The sequence below is a fragment of the Eulemur rufifrons genome, chromosome 30 (assembly GCF_041146395.1).
Source record: "Eulemur rufifrons isolate Redbay chromosome 30, OSU_ERuf_1, whole genome shotgun sequence".
NCBI lineage: Eukaryota > Metazoa > Chordata > Mammalia > Primates > Lemuridae > Eulemur > Eulemur rufifrons.
Genome location: NC_091012.1, coordinates 134777339 through 134799180, shown reverse-complemented (window position 1 = coordinate 134799180; position 21842 = coordinate 134777339).

Here is a 21842-nt window from a genome sequence, read left to right as displayed (position 1 = left end):
CTGCATTTCCCATGATTGATTTAGTTGCCTTTGGATTGAAGCTTCGTAACTCAAATCCTCAGTTAACTTATAACCTGCTAAGGATTGGCTTAACACATCACTCCTGTCCATTAACACATCGTGATGGATTAATTTGTGAGATGATCAACTCTCCAGAACAGGCCACCAAAGAAAACAGAACACAGGAAGCATGTTCTGAATGGAGAGGATGGATTTTAAAGTGATCCCAGCTTTGGCTCCTACTCACCAGGGCAGGCCCAGGAAGGGAATGACAGGCAAGGAGAGAGTAAGGAGGACCTCAGGAACAAGGGCACCAGATGAAGTCATGGGTACCCTGACAATGTCATCGAGTGAGGGGTGGAGGAGGAGGAGAGAAGGAAGTCATTTATCCAGCAGCAATTGCAAATTAAATGCTTCATCTATTCTTCAATCTCCACATCATCTCCATGAGGCTGGTATTAGTAACTCCATCTTAAAGATGATGGGTTAACTCAGAGATGAAGGTGGGATGAGATAGGCGAAGTCAACTGCTCAAGGTCACAGAGGAAGTAACTGACCCCACCCAAAACTGGTCTAGCTCTGTCCAACTGGTCCCAATTGGTTCTCTAATTTTACTGGGGAATGGAATCACTTAAGGAGCTTGGAAACCATGTGGATTCCAGGCTCCCACACCAGAGATCCGCATCTCTGGGACCCAGGAATCTGCATTTCTGGAATACTTGGGAAGCAGCTGGGCTGCAGGGCAGTTTGGGAAGCACCACATGTTCTTTTGGGACACCAGGGACTGTTAACACAAGGATCACTTCTGCAAGGAAAGGCCAAGCCCCCAGGCTGTGCTCAATTTCTCTCTTCCCTTCCGTGTATAAACTGGTGCTCTTAACCCACTTCCAGGGAGTGGAGCTACACATAAACTCAAATTATTTCCCACTGGGTACTTTTTTTTTTTGAGGGATATAATTTAACAATTTAGGACTGGCAGTTCTGTTAAAGGGCTAAAATGTAAAGATAATTTGGACAAGAACACTGGGGCAGATTTAGGTAGAGACAGGGGCAGGTGGCTAACGGAATTGCAGTCGCAGAAGTCCTGATAAATAGACCTGCTGCTTACATTTATGGGTAAAAGGATGTCTTTACTGGTAATTCCCTTAATATCTTACTGGATCAATAGACGCTGACTGCGGTTCTATGTACATGACGCTGAGTTCTACCCAGCGGAGCGTGAGCTCCCTCCCGGGTGCTGATATTCTGCTTCTGAGACCCTTAGCTGGGTCTCCAAAGTGGGATGTGGGAAGAAAATGGAAGAACAGATATAAACATCTTTTAGAAAGTATGTTTGTGGCTATTTTTATCATATGCCCAGTGTACTAATACAGAAATATGTCGGGCTGCATGTTAAATGTTGTTTACTGATAAGAGAGCAATGTAAAAATAAGTTGACGACTACAGACTATCAAATCTTTGTTTCTATCTCTTATTTCCATTGCTTTTACTTGATGTCTCAAGATGGGGCTGGTCAAGCATTTCCCTTTGCATGTGCAGGTGTAGATGACTAACCCTGAGTCAGCCACCCTCTTTTCCCTACAACATACTTCCTCTTCCCATAGAACATGGCCCCTACTGTTAAACTGTGTTTCAGTGGCAACCAGTCTCTCTCTCTCTCTCTCTCTCTTTCTCTCGTGTGCTCTAACTAAGCTCTCTCTCTCTCTCATATTGCTTAACAGTCCAACTGCTAAACCATTCCCTCGCGCCACCTCTACCCAGACCCCTGCCCATAAATGGCATCTTTGAAGCCTGCTGTAATTTTCTTGATAGTTTGAGGGTTACCAGTCTTTTTCATCCTACTTGACTGTCAGTTCATGAAAACTGCTGCCGGAAGGGCTTGATGCTTGGGTGTTTTATGCCCATGTCCCACAGACAAGGTTAATTAAGTCAGAGATGATGGAACACTCACTTGCTGATATATACATACACACCCACATATACACCCACATATATATTCTATATACACATATATCTGTCCATATATGTGCATATACGCATACATAAATGCAAGTGTGTATATATTTGTGTGTGTGTATGTTTGAATTACTGAGAAGTCTATGGCCATGTTCTGCATAACTTAGTTATAAACTAATCCAGGTGAGATAATCCATAAAAAGTACTCAGCATAGGGTCTGACATCTATTGAGTGCTCTGTAAATATTAGCTTATATCATTTTCCTTTAGATATATAATAAATTATATCAAGAGACTAATTCTATATTCCTCATACAGTGGATATTTTTAATCTTTTTCAGTGTATAGTATCTGGAAAGTTTTTTACTAACCACTTCTGCTGTGTGTAAAGTTGATGCTCAATATTTCATGCACTATATTCATATATTATTTAAATTTTTTAATTTAAAGGGCATCACTCAATTTTTTAGCTCTTCTATTCATTGCATATTCTCAACCACTTCTTTTCTACTACTGTTTTCTCTGGATTTAAGTCCATCAAACTTTCCAGAAATGTCCCAGATACCCAGAGCTCATCTCCATAGGTTTTTTTTAGTGTAAGTTTTCATTTTCCATAATCTCCTACCATAAGAACACTGACCACTTCCTGCTTAAAACTTATCTAAAGAAAGTCCCTTTTAGTTGATCCAAGTTCCCAGATTTCCCCAGTTCTGCTTTTTCCTGTGATCCCACAAGAAGAAAAAGAAGAAAATTCAAAAGTTTGAAGTAGTGCCAAATGTTAATTTGCGTAAAACTCTGTGTTGCTTCCTCACCTGTAAGAATCAGAATGCAGTTCTTCTGGTGCCTAGCCACCCCCTTCTCTTGCTGTTCCTCTGACTCTGGGTATAATTGGTGTCCACTGTCACATGTGAGCTTAAATTCTTCCACGTGGAGCCTGTTTTCATAAAACTCCATTGAAAAAGCCATGTTGAGGGAGACCGTATCAAGGTTTATATACAAAAGTATGAAGTGGTTTCTTCTGAGAATGTGCTGGGCAGGGTTTAGCTCCTCATTAGAGGCCCTGGCCTCCCAAGTTGTGCCAAGTCCAGCCTTCATGAAACTCACCGGGGAACTTACAATCCCAATTAGAAAGGCTGAAGTTGTCAGAATTGTTGGGGTTTGAGGGAGCCTGTTACTTGCACCTCTCTCCGGCTGAGTGATTCCCACTGGAGACAAGTATGGTTAAGAGCCAGCACGTGCTGAGTACCAGGCCATGGCTTGGGCTGGCGGTCCTGCAACTCTCGCATCCTGTCACTTAATCACAGGGAGAAAAGAAGCAGAAGTGCCAGCCTCAACCCAGAGCAAATGCTCCCTGGCACAGAAAACTCACCTCGGGGCATCAGAAGCAAAGAGAGGGTGCACTCTGCTGGTGGTGGGCTGTCCCAAGAGAACAAGAGCCAGGGGACTGGAGCAGACAGGAGCAGGGACAATTTCCTCACTGTCACCAATCTCACAGCAGCACTGGAAGAGGAAAAGGGGAAGAAGGACAAGTCCCCATCCTTCCCCATTTCAGGGGTTGATGTCGAAATGTAGGGAAAAGAGAAAAGTCCCTCTAAAGTACCCCTCTGAATCAACAATAAATGAATAACTTCTCAACTAAATTGTCTATCCTGATAAATTAGGTCCGTAAAACATGATGCCATGCTTGCATTCATGAGATGAGGAAGACTCTTCTCTGTAGAACAGAGACCAGAGTTTACAAGTATCCCCTCACTATGTATCTACCTTACAGAAGGTAGAGTCCCTACCTTCAGGGGGCTGAAGATAAAATTTGCAAGGCTTACTATTATTGATTGGGTTCTACAGTATAGGCATTTCTGAGATGGTATGGAACGTAGCTATGAAATGTGTATTCTGCAATATGTAGATGTAGTACTCAGAAGTTGTGAATTGTACTCATTCATTCAGTCACTGAGTCCATAAATATTTATTATGTGCCCACTATGGGCCAGACATGGTGCTGGGGGGCGAGGACACACTGGTGAGCAAAGATAGAGATCGTCCTTGTTCTCCCAGAGCTTATTCAGAAACCCATTGGTCAAATTATTGCACTGAGGGAGATCCAAGTGCAGTGAAGGAAAGGAAGAGGTTTCTGTAAAATTATATAATTCTCACGTGACAACTCAGGGAACCGAGTCAGGCTGGGGGAAGGGGTAGGGGACAGGCTTCCCTGAGGAAAGCCACTTACATTAAGATATGAAAAATGTGCTAATTGAATAAGATAACACTGAAAGATGACCATATTTAGGGGTGGGAGACAATGAGTGTGTCTTAGTCACACTGAACTTGGGAGCCTTCAAATGCCCCACTGGGGCGGTTGAGCCAGCAGGTGCCCATGCTCTGTAGAGCTCAAGGAAGAAAGCCGAACAGGAGAGACAGAGTTGAAGGTTCCTGTGGCAATGGATGCCTTGGGCAGGGACTTGCTACTCAAACTGTGGTCCCCACCCCAGCAACATGGGCACCCCCTGGGAGTTCATTAGCAATGCGGAATCTCAGGCTCCACCTCAGACCTGCTAAATCAGACACACAAGTGGAAGATGGCCCCGTCCCATCAATAACAAGGGTTATAACTACAGAGATATTCAGGGTGAGGATACTACCAGCACATCCTGCAGGGAGTATATATTTATTGTGAGACAGTCCCAGTGATTCAGATTTCAACTCCCCCACCTGTTACAGTGGTTCTTATCTTTGACTGCACCTTGAAATTACCTGAGAAGCTTTTAAAAAGACCCATGCCTGGGCCCCACCACGGAGATTCTGATTTAATTGGTTTGGGCTGTAGCCAGGGCTTTTGGATTTTTAAAGCTCGAGGGTGATTCCAATATGCAGGCAAAATTGACAACCACCGCTTCAGAATCATTGCTCTCTTGCAACTGGTTCTCAAGCTTGAGCAGGCATTAAAATCACACCCAAGGGGCTTGTTAAGACTCAGCTTGCTGGGCTCCGCCTCAGAGGTTTCTAATTCAGTAGGTCTGGAGTTGGAACCTGCGAATTTGCATCTTTAATAAGCTGGCCCAGGTGAAGCTGATGCTATTGAGTGGTTCTCAAACTTCATTGGCTAACAGGATCTACCTACAGAGTCCTAGGCCCTGCTTGATTTTATAGCATTCAAAATTTATGAAATCGACCCCTTCCTAGCTTAGAATTTAGTTAAAAGTCCTCTACCTATTCCAAAATGGGAGGAGTAAAAGATTATTGTTTCATGGTGTTTGCTTTTCTTAAATCTCAAGCACTTTGATGCTTGTAGGGCAAATTATGAATAAAAATTGTTTTTATTTGGAAACTTTGGTTTCCTTAACTGAAATTGCAAAAAAAAAAAAAAGGTCAGGAATAAAATTTTTAGACGTGTTTACATTTTTATTAACTATTACACAAGTTTAATACTCATTTTATCCTATATGTTTTCACACAAAAGTTACCTACCTGCCCGAGCAGAAAGTCCTAAATGTTGGGCGGTGAGTGCCATCTGGTGGCGGCACGGTTATTAATTCCTTTGCGGTTGGCTGGATCTCCAAGCCATTGCCGACAGGTGAGGGCGTTTCTGAAGTCCCCTGGGGTGCAGAGGCAGAAAGGAAGAGACAAAAATGGTTTTCTCGAATGGTAAAAGCACCGCTTCTGGAGATACGAAGATTTGACAAAGAGAATTAGAAGGAAAGAGGAAAGAACACATGTTTGGAGGAAGGGCGGGAGGGGTCCTCACAATTGTAAGGAATCAGAGACCTCATGGAGAAGCAGCCTAAATGAGAGGCTTCTTCACCCCCATGCCGAGCTCTAGGCTCCAAGCCTAGCAGATTGTTCTCATGCTTTTCAGAGAGCCCTCAGAGATTTGGATCAAGTGGCTGTCCCCCAAATCTTCCCCCACATTTTCAGCCTTTGGGACTGACCCCTCCACCAGATTCCTGGTCCCCAGCACACAACCTCACCTCCTCCGTGCAGAAAAAATCTGAGGCCCACCACGGGCGCGTCCTCACATTCCCTCCTCTCTACATCAAAATAACCTATCTCACAAAAAACTCGGTTCTTCTGCCACGGAGTCTATCCGCCTTGGTTCCCATCCCTTGGGGAAAGGTGGCTCCAGTGATGAATGCGCTGCAGGCTCTGACTGCACCACAGTGCAATACATGAATGCAGCACAATTGCACTTGTACCTCATGAATATGTGCAAATAAAAATTAATTAATTAATTAAAAAGGAGAAGAAGAAAGATTTACATATCCAAAACAGAGTGCTAGGTGGAAAAAATGGTGCAGAACAGCGCCTATCATGTAATAAAAGAATCCCACCTGTAATTATATGCCAGCATATACATAGGAAGAATCTTGAAGAACATACATCAAACCATTAATAGCGGCTATCTCTGAAGAGTGGAATTTGGAGGGTTTTCATCAGTGGAATTTGGAGGGTTTTCATCCTATATGTTATACATTCCTGTATTTGGATGTTTAGGACCACATAATAATATTATAATCAGAAAAATTTTATATATAATAAAACTTCCCTTAATTTTACCCATATCATCCTCTGTGTCTCCCTTTCATTTTCACCAATATGTATCTACTGACATGCATAAAGCGGGCTGGATGAATAAAACAGCCCATGGGCCCAAAGAGTTTACAGTCCAGTAAAGAATGTAAGATGGAGCCACCAAGATATCCCAAGCAGAAAGTGACAGGTGCCACAGAGTTTTCAGTTCAAATCCCAGCTTTGCTGCTGACTTTGAATAAATTACTGAGCCATTGCAAGCCTGTTTTCTCCTCTGAAAATGGGGATTACAGCAACCCCCAGAAGAATGGGAGTTCTGGGTAAGTAGAGACTTAGGTGGGTGCCTGGTATAGAAGACTCCATTGGATCTGGGCCACAGACCATCAAGAGGCATGCAGGAGCCTGGGAACAAGTGTGGCAAAGTGGGTACCAGTTGAGATAAATAGGACACTGACAGGCTGCACCCAAAATGCTCACGGCCAGAGGCACCCCCAAAATCACAAAATGCAAGCCCCTGGGATTTACAAAGGTGGGGTCAAGTGGAGGCGGGAGGAGACCTGTCCAGGAAGCACCTGTGGCCCCTCTCACCTGTGTCTGCCCTGGCCAGGGAAGGGCAGCCTGCTTGAAGTGTGGCTCCAGACACGGGTCCATGGCAGCTGTCCCTTCAGAAGCTCTGCATCTCAATTTCAAACCAGAACACGATCACAACCAGATTTACCTTGTGCAAAGGAAGCCTCTTGTGCATTTCTTCATCCAAATCGTTTATTTAAAAAATGTTTCTTGTTAACTATAGTCACCCTATGGTGCTACCGAATACTAGTTCTTATTCGTTCTAACTATATTTTTGCACCCATTAACCCCCCCACACACACACTTTAACCTCCCCTCCCCTTCCAACCCTCTGAATAATCTTTCTACTCTTTGTCTCCGTGAGTTCAAATTTTTTTTTTTTTTTTGACACAGGGTCTAGCTCTGTCTCCCAGGCTGGAGTGCAGTGGCATCATCATAGTTCAATGCAACCTCCAACTCCTGGGATCAAGCAATCCTCCTGCCTCAGCCTCTCGAGTTGCTGGGACTACAGGCGAGCATCACCATGCCTAGGTGATTTTTAAAATTTTTGTAGAGACAGGGTCTCACTATACTACCCAGGCTGGTCTCAAACTCCCAGACTCAAGGGATCCTCCCACTTCAGCCTCTCAAAGTGCTGGGATTACAGATGGGAGCCACTGCTCCCAGCTTAATTTTTTTTTTTTTATTTTTTTTTTTTTAGCTCCCACATACAAGTGAGAACATGTGAAATTGGTCTTTCTATGGCTGGCTTTTTCACTTAACATAATGACCTCCAATTCTATCCATGTTGTTTCAAATGACAGGATTTCATTCTTTTTTGTGGCTGAATAATATTCCATTGTGTATACGTACCACATTTTCTTTATGTTCATCTGTTGATGGACACTTAGGTTGATTGTCTTATCTTGGCTATTGTGAATAATGCTGCAATGAAGATGGGAGTGCAGGTATCTCTTCCACATACTGATTTCCTTTCTTTTGGGTAGATATCCAGTAGTGGGATTGCTGGACCATATGGGAGTTCTATTTTTAGTTTTTCGAGAGACCTCCGTGCTGTTCTCTATTGTTGTTGCACTAATTTACATTCCCACCAATAGCATAAGAGGGTTCCCATTTCTCCACATCCTCTCCAGCATATGTTATTGCCTGTCTTTTGAATGGAAACCATTTTAACCAGGGTGAGATGATATCTCATTGTGGTTTTGATTTGTATTTCTCTGATAGTTAGTGATGTAGAGCATTCTCTCATATACCTGCTGGCCATTTGTATGTCTTCTTTTGAGAAACATATATTCAGATCTTTTGCCATTTTTAAATCAGATTATTTGATTTTTTCCTATTGAGTTGTTTAGCTCCTTATAGAGAAAGTGACTACAGTTAACAATAATTTACTGTATGTTTTATAATAACTAAGAGTGGAATTGGAATATTCCTACACACAAAAAAATGATTTTGTGCAGATTGTTGGTGTGGTTTAAAAAAAAAAGAAATGATAAATGATGGTTTAGGTGATGGATACCCTAGTTACTCTGATTTAATCATCACACACTGTATGCCTGTATCAAAAATTACATGTACCCCATAAATACATACAACTATTATGTACCTGTAATAATTAAAAATAAAAATTTTAAAAAGTTTCTTTTATATGAGTCCTTCCACTTTAGCCTTTTCTGCATTTAGCACTGATTTCACTTTTTTTTTTTTCATGAAAAACAATTGATTTCAGGTACTTGGTATTTTCCCAGCCCTTTGGCATTCTCCAGGGCTCCACATTATTTCCATATGTGGCACCTTGTGGCAGCCCTGACATGGGGAAGCCATTGCTGCCTTATGCATTCTCTGGTGGTCATTGACTTGAGAGGAAAGGGCTGTGGCCAGGGCTGAGTAAGGCCCCTGAAAGTGGTTTTCCAGGCCTGCTGTGGGCAATAGCCCAGGGATGAGTGACGTCACAACACGGGTAGTAATGATAATACCAGTTCTGCTTGTTGAATGCTGACTTTGTGCCAGGTACTTTTCTAGGAGTTCCACAAGTGTGACCACATTTAATCCCCAAAGCCACTATATGAAAAATATACTATTATTCTTATCCCCATTTGAAAGATGAGAACACTGAGGCTCAGAGAGGCTCATTTGCTGCTGATTTTTGCATCTGGGATGTGCACGTTGCCTGGCGGGTTTGCCTGGTGGGAGCTGTTAATGACAGTTCTTCTCCATTTTGAAACAAAGATCTGTGTCAGCATGAATGGCAAGGGGAAGGGCAAGGAAAGATTGGTCTAGGAGATGCCCAGGGGCTTTGAGCCTTGCAGGGCAGGACAGAGGAATAGACCTGGCCCCCGAGGGCCTGTTTCTGGGCTTGGGCAGAAGGCAAGATCACCTGGCCACTTTCCACATGGGATGGAGCTTCTGGCTCACAGTGACCTTCCCACCCTGGTGTCAATTCCATTTGCATTTTCATCTTTCATGGTACTGATTGTGTGGGAAAAACTGAAGGCTCATTTGATGTGAATAAGTAGCTCATTTTTATGAGTTTGCCTGGCATAGACATTAAAAGTATGTGTGTGTATATACTGCTATGGCTTAGCAGTGTTTTTCTGGAAAGTCTGACAAACTTTCCAGTCCCAAGGAGCCTTGTTCAGGCCACCACTGGAGGTCATTTTTACTTTTTTTTTTTTTTTTACTTTATTTCTGAGCAAATGTTTCAAGGGAAACCCAGAGACTGGGAGGCAGCCAGCTGAGGTCTTTGAGCTCAAGATCACAAAGGTTTTTGGTTTGTCCACAAAGGCCTGGGCTGCACTATCTGATGTTGTGGGAATCACTTCCCAAACCTTGCATCAAAAATTGCCTTAAGGACTGGTCGTTAGAGGTCAATCCAATAATGGCCACCCAAGCTATTCTGTGACTGCTGAAAGGCCGTCCTTCCTAATAAGGTGTTCCAGAGTCTATACATAGACTGTCCCTGCCCACCCTGTGCCCAGTGTGGATTCCTCCCATCTGAGGGGTATATTCCATTCAAAACTTTATTCTTTTGGCCAGGGATCACAAACTTTTTTTTGTAAAAGGCCAGACAGTAAATATTTTAGGCTTTACAGGCCAAGAGGCGATCTTGGGTATTATGTAGGCACTTACATAGTAAGAGAAAAACAAATTTCCACAATTATTTAATTGAAGAAATTCAAAATGTAATAATTGCAGGCAGTTTTTTTGTAATGGAGGTGATAACGTTTTGCTTAATTGGAGTTTAGACCAAGTGTCCCGTATTATCAAATCCATTGCACATCTGTTCTTTTTTACTTTCTGGCCAGATTTGGTTCAAAGGCTGCAGTTTGCTGACCTTTGCTCTTAGTTAAACCTTTTGAGGCCCTCACTCTAAGAATTTGAAATCTAATTCACTTCATAGACCAAATGAGGAAAATTAAATTTTCCAGCTTCATGAATGAATATCATCTATTCGCTCACACATTCATTCAATGAACATTTATTGTGCTCATTATACTGCATGCCAGGTGCCGGGTAAAGTGTGGGGACACCCAGGAGAAAGACATCCATTTTGTAGCCACAGACTGATGGGAGACTCACAACCCCCTGTGCTGTGTGCTGGCTCAGAAATGTGTGGAACAGAGATAAAGCCAACCTCATGTTATTCACCTATGTCTGTGAATTATACAGCAAAAGATGAGTTTGGAAAATCCTAAATTGAGTACAAATTTGTCATAAAGTTTTTTTTTTTAAAGAATACACTAAAGTTTTCTCAGTAAAAGGAAAAATGTCCCTATTTTCTCCATCCCCCCTGCCCCCGACACACACATACACAAATAAGCTCAAACTCACAAAAATACACTGTACATATCTGGCTTGGGTTGTATTTAAATCATTTTATAAATAACTTTCCCGAAATTTTAATGCACAGTCAATAAATGATTTGGTAACAGTTAAGAAATCACAAGTTCCCTTCTTTCCATATCAACTTCTGCAAACCACGTACTAGGTTCTGCTGATGGTAAATGACCCATTTCAGGAAGTTAGCCAGTTTCTCTTCTCTGCTACCTCCTGCACAGAGGGTACCACTCTATGCTGCTGCGTGCTATGGAATGAGAAATTAGAAAGGACATCAACAGAAAAGCGGTAAGCTACTTCTTTTCTTTTAGCAAAGCTTTCTGACAAAATATGTAACTTCTGGCCCAGAAATCTGGGTTGGTGGCAAATGGTGTAAACAAAGATGGTAATAAATGGACAAAGCAAATAAGTCTAAAAATCAAGTGTTGAAACAACTCTAAATGTAGGCAAAGTGGCTGCTATGATCTTCAATTTGTGTGCACATTAGTATAAAGGAATGAGAGAGTAAATTTTGAAAATCAAATGTGTTGAAGATCTTATTAATTTGAACAGGTAAACGAGAAAATTCCAAGTTAGAAATTGAACTGGAATATTACTTTTCTGGCCCCTCCAGAGACAATATTCTCTTCTAGAACAACAGGGTTGGGGATGAAGTGGGAGGGAAATATTGTTACTTTGTTATTTCTGTAGGAAAGGACAAACTCTCTTCCCTCACATACATGGGTCAGTTGCTAGAGCCAGTGAAACTTGAGCTTAACATACCACTAGAAACTTAAAGTTCAATATTAGTTGCTACTTTTCTTGTTCAGAGTTTTAAAGTAACATTAATATTTCTATAATTATTATTCTATGGTGTTTAGACATAGCAGGTGGCCTGTTTTTGGTGTTGTCAAGAACTGTCAGATTGAAAAACAAATAAACTTTACAATTCTTTTTAAATGATATATTTTCTAGAAAATTTGATGAAGTTTAAGACCAATTGAAAAGTTTGATTTCAAGATAGTCTCATCCAAAATTTACTGTATATTTTTTCCCACCTTCATTTAGTGCTTATTAAAGTCCTGGGAGTCATTTTTGATAATTTAATGTATATTTAAGTTTTTGGAAGTTAATTTTTTTACACCACTTAATGTTCATTGTGGATCTTGAAGGTAAATTAATTCTGCACTAAAATTTTATGATGCTTCACAAAATGACTGCACTGGCCCATATAGAATTGGGCCGACTTGGTCCACTGACACACATGGAATCGTAGATGAAGTTATACTATTTCTACTTGATATTTGCAAACTGATGTGATAGCCAATACAAGTGTATTATGAGAAAGTGGAAAATAGAATAATAACAAAATCAAATTAAACTTGGAAAAATGCAAGAACCTAGCTAACTTCTTGCCTCAGGGAGAGGCTCTTAGCTTTGGCTACGAGATTAGAATCACAGGAGCATCTTTAAAAAGTCCCACTGAACTCCAGACCAATGAAATCAGAATCTCTAGGGGTGGGCCTGGGCGTTTGTAGCTTTTTAAAAGGCGAAAGATTTATGCGATCTGAAGAGAAACCAGAGCATTTTTTGTAGCTTTTTAAATTCCCAGGTATCTCCAATGTGCAGCCAAAGTGCACAGTGCCTTAGAGCATCAACAGTATTTTTTGGTCCTTTCATTAAAGAGCACAATTCCTTTTTAGGGGGGTAGGAAGACTCTGGGAAGCCCTGAAGCTTATTCATTGGCCACCTTGGTCTGATTTCAGAAAGGAAAATAGAAGTTACAAGTATACTTTGTCTGAAAAGCCGATACTCCAGACTTAGGGAGTATCGGGGTGTGTCATAAAGGATGTCATTACCTATGGTTAGTCTTTGAAAGTCGATTGGATGTCATTTGTAAGTGCATCTTAGTGTGTCCTCCAGGGTCCATTGAAGGGAACATCATTCCAGTGGACGTCTTTTGACTTCAACTGAGTTATTAAATGAAATTGAGGGATTGGTTATTTTTAAACTATTAGCCCCAATTTATGACTATTTGGGGTTATAAAGACATGGTCAATTTAGATGCATGACCTGTGGTTCTGGGTGGGCATTCGCAAACGCAGGCTGTGTTGATTTTGCAGGCAGTTGCAAAGAGCTGCTAGTTGGTGCACACGTCTCAAATCAGTGCATTCCCTGTGGCTCTGTGGAATGACAGAAAATCGGGAGGTTCTCTGTGGTAGCCTGATCAGTGCAGAAAGGCAAGATGGAAAATGCACCACCAACATTTGAATCCTGGAGGTTCCAGATATGGCTATGAGGTCTCTGCTGAAAATTGAAACCAGATCATGGCCAACTAGCCCCTTGGCTCCAGTCCACCTAATTTGTTGACTGCTTGGGTAGATCTAGGCTCAGTTTCAGCTCTGCCACCCACCATCTGAGTGACCTTGGGGAGATTCACCTCTTAGAGCGTCAGGTCTCATGTCTATAAAGTGGGAGCTTATGATAGCACCTGCCTCATTGATTTTTATGACGATTAAACGAATGTTCCCTACCATATTTCCTGGGATCCAAATTAGCATAACTTTTCATATTGTTGTGTATATGAAATCAGGACCCATCTCTTCACTGATAGATGCATTCAATGTGGTTGTGTTCTCTTCTGTCTTCCAAAGCTGTTAGTGAATCCATCAAATTTGGAGTGGGTAAAATTAGGTATCTGTTATTAATTGTAAATTTCATCTGAAGTAACCAATCTCATCTGCATACCCATTTCTTAATTAATTTCTTTTCCTCATGAATCAGTGGTAAATATTGTCAACTGCAAATGAATCAGAATCCATTAAAAATTAGAAATATTCCAGTCGGGCAAACTTCAGTTCTGGTTGAATCCCATGTCATGCAGAAATAGCTAAATAATTTAACTGGGGGGATTAATTGCATTTTATAATCAATAGGTTCTCTCAACACTTAGTGTTAGGAGCATCAGCAGGACGCATCTCAGGAGACCTTGGAGGAAGCCTTTGAAGAGGGAGAAGGAAGGAGTCATCTCTGCAATAGCTGTCTGCAGCCTAGGAAAGTGGTCTGAAAATATAACCAGCTATTTATTCCAGAAAAGCAGCTTTAAGCCTCCTCCAGACCACCTTCACTACACACTGTGTGTGCTTTCTTTTAGTCTCACCTGGTGGTGTCACTGCCTTTGTACCCACGCGTCTGGTCTCTGCTTTGCCTGCAGCCCTCCCCCACGGGCAGGTTCCGGGGGTGCCCTTGGCTGACCGACTCTCAGAGAGGGAGTCTTCAGCAAGCGCAGACTTTCTAAGCTGTTCTTTAAAGTGCACTGGACTTATTTTAAAATGTGTGTTCAGTGTCCATCAGGGTCCAATTTCAGAAGGAAGATTTGGGTGAAGACTGAGAGAGGTCATTTTTGTTGTGCCATTTGGTTCCTCCGAACCTGAAGGAGAAAATTGGAGGGTCGCGTACCATGGACTCAACCAAAGAATGGATTAAGCACAAAAAATAGAAACCCCGGCGTCCTCAGTAGCAACGGCCGTATTTGGCAGGGAGAGAAGTTAGGCAGATTTCTTTTTTTTCATGATTCATACACTTTATTTAAAGCAATGGGTTCTGTGTTTCTCTAGGTGCTCCAAGGGAGCCTCAGTGAAAGAGCCGGAGCATTGAGACCCAGCCATCCTCATCAGGGTGCTCCTTGCTGGGAGCTCATGGGCGTGCCGGGCAAAGGGCTTTTACGGGCAGTTTAAACTTGCCCTGCGGTGAATTCCGCCAAACGGCTCTCCTTTGCCTGCCCTTTGCAATTCCTCTATTCGTTTGCTAGGGCTGCTGTAACAAAGTACCATGAACTTGGTGGATCAAAACAGCAGAAATTGATTCTCTCACATTTTTGGAACTCAGAGGTTGGAAATAAAGGTGTTGTCGACAGGGTTGGTTCCTTCTGGGGGGTCAGAGGGACAATCTGCTTCATGCTCCTCTCCTGGCTTCTGGTGGCCAGCGATTCTTGATGTTCCTTAGCTTATCGCTGAATGTCCCTAATCTCTGCCTCTGTCCTCATGTGGCCTTCTTTCCTGGGTGCCTGGGTCCAAATGCCCCTCTTCTTATAAGGAGACCAGTCATTGGATTAGGGCCACCTTAATTTCAGCATGACCTCATTTTAATTTGATTGCATCTGCAAAGTCCAAAATAAGGTCACATTCACAGGTGCCAGGGGTTAGGGCTTCAGGTAATCTTTTTTTTTTTTTTTTTTTTTTTTTTGGAGGGAGGCACACAATTCAACCTGCAACCTCTCCTTTTTAAATCCTCTATTCTGCAACTTCCACTCCATCCTGGTCCTTCACTTCCTCAGCTCCCAATCTAATATTTACCTTCTTTCTAGCAAGTGTCTCCTCCTTATCTTAACTAGTCCTGGGGACTGACCTGAGCTCCATCCGACCATATTGGCAACCAGGGTGGACTTCTCTTTAGGCAAGAAGGCACAGGGCCTAAGGACCATGATACTTTAAGCAAAGGTTTTAATTTCTTTTAAAATCAGGCAAAGAAAGACTATAACCCAGCCAGGATTATATTCATCTTTATACCAGTGTAGTTGTACAATATAATTTTTATGCCTTTTTTATGGAGGAAGGGGCCCATGAAAGCCATAATTTGGTCCTACTGACAATCACATTCTATTTGGTGATTTAGTGAATATACCACAGCAAATTCAGGAATTGCTAATATGTCCCCAATGAAGGAGATTTAAGTATGGATCCCCGATCCCTTATCTGAAACCCATGGGCCAGAATTGTGTCGAAGTTCAGAGTTCATATTTTAGCAAGGTACATATACGGTATATTACAAAACACTCCCCACGATTCCAGGCAATATTTGTTAGTTATCACCCACATGGATATTTCTGCAGTGAAACAAGAATGTCCATGCTAAGTAGATAAATAAAGGTTACAGTAGCTGTAGGTCAGTTTAGATCAGGTTTTGCTGCGGAAAAACAAAAACACAGACACAAAACCTTTTGCCGCTCAGGCCTTTTGGGATTTCAAAGTTGCAGAGGGGATTGAGAATCTGTACACGACAGGACTGGCATTAGGAAAATAAACCATTAGCCACTGTTCTGGAGCCAAAAGGCCTGATTCTGCTAGTTTCTGCTCCTCTGATTTATTTATTTATTTATTTATTTTGCTTGTTCCCATCTTTATTTCGCATGTTAGATGAATTCCTCAGGTGACTGTTGCTGGCTGTTTCATATCAAGAGCGAGCCACCAAAGAGCTGCTTAGAGGCTCCAATTGCAAGGGCAGGGTTTCCCAACTGCTGGGCCTCACCCTGGGCTGAGGGGCTGCGCCCACTGTAATCTGGAGACCTTTTCCTGTGTGCAGCGCCGAGACTAGGGAAGGGGAGTGAGGCACTCCATCTGAGTGCAAAATTTAAAAGAGGGCAAGGGGCATCCAAAAGCTCAGTAATCAAGATAAATAATATTTGAAAGTCATATTTTAAAAAATCAAATTGGCAAACTATAGCCTGCAGACTGGTTGCCTGTTCTAGCAAATAAAGTTTTATTGGACCCAGAGCTGGGACCGGGAAGAGGCAAGTGAAGCAGTATCTTGCAAGTGCAGGGCTGGATCCCGTCTTTATTTGAAATGCTGATCTTTTGTTCATTGTGGCTTTTAATTTTTTAGAATAGTCTTCCTCTCGATGACTAAGTTTTTCTGTGTCCCCTTCAATCTTGTGCAAGCAGCGTGTGCCTCCCTAGCGTCACCGAGGCCCTGCCTTCCTGCCATGTGGTCTGTATTCCCAGAGCCAGACCCTCCAGTGTCCCCCCTGGGGTGCTGGAGTGGGGTGTTTATAAGCCAGGTGGCTGTCAGAGTTCCCAGAGCCGAGACAGGGAAGAGGGTGGGGTCCCGTACTCTACATACAGACTTTTTTTTTTTTTTTTGAGACAGGGTCTTGCTCTGTCACCCAGGCTTGGAGTGCAGTGGCATGATCATAGCTCACTGCAGCCTTGAACTCCTGGGTTCAAGTGATCCTCCCACCTCAGCCTCCCAAAGTGCTGGGATTACAGGCGTGAGCCATAGTGTCCAGCCAAGACTGTCCCCCGTGTGTTCTGTAGGACAGTCACCTCTGCCTCCGCTCATGCCCAAGGCTCTCAGATTCCACCTTTCAAGATAATAAATCTCAGAAGGGAGAGCGTCAGGAGGGGTCTAACTTCTCATGCAGGTGCTCAATCAATCTACTGTCCAGGGCACCTGGCATGTCACCTTTCAAGATGCCTGCTGCCTGGAGTTCCTGTGCCCTTCCTGGGCTCTGTGGTGCCAATGGACTTTCTTCTGGTTGACTTTAGGCGTCAGCCTGCTCTGCTCTGCTCTGCCAACGACCGCTTATCCACCTGCTTTCCATCATCCTAGACTTTGTAGACATCTCTCGTCTGCTGTTGTCTCCTCTTATGACTTCTTTGACCTGGTAGGGTTCTATTCCTTTACTATCGCTTTAATGGGAGCCATTCAACTGTCAGGTTCAACCAACAGAAGTCTCTCTCTCTCTCTCTCTCTCTTTCTCTCTCTCATTCTCTATTTTATTTGCATAGTTGCACTTTTTTTCTCTATTTTATTTGCAGAGTTGCCGTTTCCCCAAGTTATTTGCAGAGTTGTCATTTCTCTATTTTATTTGCATATTTCTCTCTCTTTTTTTTTTTTTTTTTTTTTTTTTTTTTTTTTAAGATACAGGATCTCGCTCTGTCACCCCAGGCTGGAGTGCAGTGGCATGATCATAGCTCACTGCGGATTTGAACTCGTGGCCTCAAGCAATCCTCTTGCCTCAGCCTCCCGAGTAGCAGGGACTACAGGCGTGGGCCACCACATCCTGCTAATTTTTCTATTTTTTGCAAAGGTGGGGTCTCACTATGTTTCCCAGGCTGGTCTGAAACTCCTGGCCTCAGCAATCCTCCTGCCTTGGCCTCCCAAAGTGTTGGGATTACAGGCATGAGCCACCACAGCTGACCTGGATGGCTTTTAGTCATTGGTTCTGCCATAGTGAAGGTGACTTCTCCTTGGTACCCTTCTCACTTCATCTGGGATCAGATTCTCTTTGATAGCCTTTTGGAGACACAACTTTTGGTAGTCAGAGGCATGGGTGTGGCTGAAAGGAAGAACTTGGCTGAGGAGATGCAGCTCTTGCTGGGCCTTTGGGCTCCACCCTCTCTTCTAAGATCCAGTTGGATGGTGGGAGCTGGGGTTCCCTCTGCTGGGCTTTAGTGGAGCACCCTGGGACAGTAGCATTAGCAATCCATTCAAACTCTGTGAGCTCCTGCATGGAATACCGAAGGTTGAACAATCTGGATTTTCTTGTCAACTTCTTTGCTAGCTACCTACTCATCATTCCTTCTCCTCCTACAACAAATTCAGGTGATTTGGAATTTGTCAACACATGTTCAGTAATTTTCCATGGCCCATAATTTATTTTAAGTTGGCTTAGATTCTCCAGGAGGCCATTTTCATCATGAAAGAACAGGGTGAAGCGCAAAAGGCCCCTCTCCTGGTCTCTAGCGGCCCCTGGAGGCTTTTCTGCTCAATTGCTCTGCTTTGCATGCACTAGAGAGTTGCATTTGAGATTAGATGTTGAGGCCTTAACCTGAGGCTAGTGAGGCCACATAGGATGGCCCCTACCCCCTGGACCCACTCAAGTATCCACCTAAAGATGTCTCACCTACCAACAGTGCTCTGTTTAGCACTCAAAGGGAAGGGAATGGAATCTGGCCTCACCCTGACATATTCCTCCACATAGACCTTTTTAAAAATTAATTTTTATTAATCTATAGTTAAAAGTTGGAGATCTGACAAACACTACCTCAGCCAGATGATCAAGGTCTACATCAACAGTGAAAGTCATGTTGATAGCATGTACCCTTGATATGAATGGCACTTCCCCTCTGTGGTCTTCCTCCCCCAAAGCCATAAGGCTAGTCTAATCATGACAAAAACATCAGACAAGTCCAAGCTGAGGGACATTCTACATACCATCCTGCTTCTGGTCTCTGTTTCTCTCCATAGTACTTTCCACTATCTAACATTCTATCTTTCAACATAGGTCCCAAAGGGGCATGTATTTTAATCTGTTTTGTTCATTGCTGTGTCTGCAACTTGAAAATAGTTCCTGAAATAAAATATATGCTCAATAAATATCTAATGAATGAATGTAGAATTGCCTTATCCTTTTAATTATTACATGGTATTTCACTGTGTGAATATAACATAATTTATTTAACCAGATTACTGCTCTGAAGCACTTAGATTGTTTCTAATCTTTTGCTATTGCTGACAACCCTGCATTGAACATCGTTGTGTATAGTCATTTACATATGTGAGACTATGCCTTTAGGATCTACTTCTAGAATTGAAAGTGTTGACTTCAAGTATATGTTTCCAATTTTTTTTTTTTTTTTTTTTTTTTTGAGACAGAGTCTCACTTTGTTGCCCGGGCTAGAGTGAGTGCCATGGCGTCAGCCTAGCTCACAGCAACCTCAAACTCCTGGGCTCAAGCGATCCTACTGCCTCAGCCTCCCGAGTAGCTAGGACTACAGGCATGCACCACCATGCCCAGCTAATTTTTTCTATATATATTTTAGTTGTCCATATAATTTCTTTCTATTTTTAGTAGAGACGGGGTCTCACTCTTGCTCAGGCTGGTCTCAAACTCCTGACCTTGAGCAATCCACCCGCCTCGGCCTCCCAGAGTGCTAGGATTACAGGCGTGAGCCACCGCGCCCGGCCTATGTTTCCAATTTTGATAGACATTACATGTTGCTCTCCATCTTAGAGGTGGTACTAATTTAGACTCCTATCAGCAAAATATGAGAGTATCCATTTCCTCATATCCTCACCTATACAATAGAATCAGTGAAAAATAGTATCACAGTGTAATTTTTTTTGAGTGAGGTTGAGTATCTTTTCCTATGTTTAAGAGCTATTTATGTTTCCTTTTTATGTGAACTGTCTGTTAATATATTTTTGTCCATTTTCCTGTTGGGTTATTTGTCTTCTCATTAGTACATAAAAAGTCTTTACATGTTAAATGTATAATATTTAATATACATATTACACATTTATATTAAGTATGTATTAAACAATAACGGATTGATGAAATAGAGCAAAGAGTTTAGAAATAGATCCAAATACACAGAAAAGTTAGTATATGATATGGGGAGCATATGAAATCAGTGAGCAAAAGATTATTCAATACATGATGTTGGGGCAACTAAATTTCCATCTAGAAAAAAAATAGTCTTGGTCTACATCTCACATTTTATGCCAAAACAATTCTAGTGGGATAAGATATTTAAGTGTAAGAAAGTAAAATCATAAAATTACTAAGAAAAAAGGTGAGAAAATTGTTGTTAATAGAACTAAAGTATGGAAGATCCTTTATGCCTTACACTGCCCTGAATGATCTCATTCATACCCATGGTTTTAATTACCATGACTCCCAAATTCATTCTTCTATCAGAACTCTCCTCTGAGCTTCAGACCCATATACGCAACTGCCTGCTGGACATCTCCACTTGAATATCACAGACTCAACTCAAAATTAACACGTCAGATTTAATCACTAATATCCTCCCTCCCCAGACAATCTTCTTTCTCAGAAGACTGTCACCCATCCATCCAGATGCTAAGATCAGGAACCTGGAAGTTACTCTGAACGTATTCCTCTCCCTCACAAACCCCAACCCATTTACACACCCCTACCTATGTCTCTCAAATGTACCTCCTAAGAACCTGTTGAACCCATTTCTCTCTTTCTCCATTGCCATCAATCTAGTTCAAGTTCCCATCACCTCAAGAGTTCTGTGCCCTCTTGCCAGTGACCACTGCAGAATCAATCAAAGCATGGTGCCATCCTGCTTAAAGCCTTCAAAGGCTCACATTAGTCCTCAGATAAAAATCAAAATCTACATCTACTCTTGGGTGGGAGGGAGATTGGGGACATGTTGGCCAAAGGACACAAAATTTCAGTGAGACAGGAGGAATGAGTTCAAGAGAGCCATTGAACATCATGGTGACTATAGTTAATAACAAGTAATTGTACACTTGAAAATGGCCAAGAGAGTCAATGTTAAGTGTTCTCACCATAAAAAAATGATAAGTATGTGAGGTGATACTTATGTTAATTAGCTCGATTGAGCCATTCCACAATGTATACATATTACAAAACATCATGCCATGCACCATAACTACATATACTTTTTAGTTGTCAATTTAAATAAATGATTTTTTTAAACCCACTCTGTTCTTTTCTCAAGTCCTTGGCTTTCCTTTAGTCCCTTCCATTTATGTGCCCAATAAGACAGGGACTGAAAAATGTCCACTGAATGTGGTGACACGGAGATACAAAGAACTTTAGCAACATGTCCATCAGTCACCTCTTATGTGCCATCTCGATCCTCCTGGCCCTATCTCTTACTCTGGGCTCTACAGTTGAAGGCAGTTCTGTGCAAGCTTCAACCAGCTTTGAGAACTTGAAACCTGATGCACCTTTCTCAGGCCCTCACCAATCTCTCTGGATTCCTATCCCAAAGCTTCTTCGGAGGCACAGCCTGGGAAACTCACAGGAATAGACTCAGGGCCTTTGCACATGCTGCTCCTCTTGCCTGGAATATTCCTTTGACGTCTTATTTGTGCCTTATACATGCCTATTCAACCTTGAATCACAGCTCAGGTTGCATGTCTTCAGGGAATTGTTCCCTGGCCTCCATGAATAGATCAAATCCCTCTCTTTTTAGGCTCTTACAGTATCATGTACTGCATTGTGACATCTCGTAATGTTGCTGTGTTTAAGTCATGTCGCTGTGTTTAAGTCATGTCTGTTTTACCCACTAGTCTGTGAGCCAATCCATAAATTGTGAGTGTGACCAAATAGACTCCCCAGGCCACCCACTAGCTAATCAAGGCAGGGAAGAGTTGGGAAGTGACTTTCAAATCTAGCAATGTTCAGACTTGGA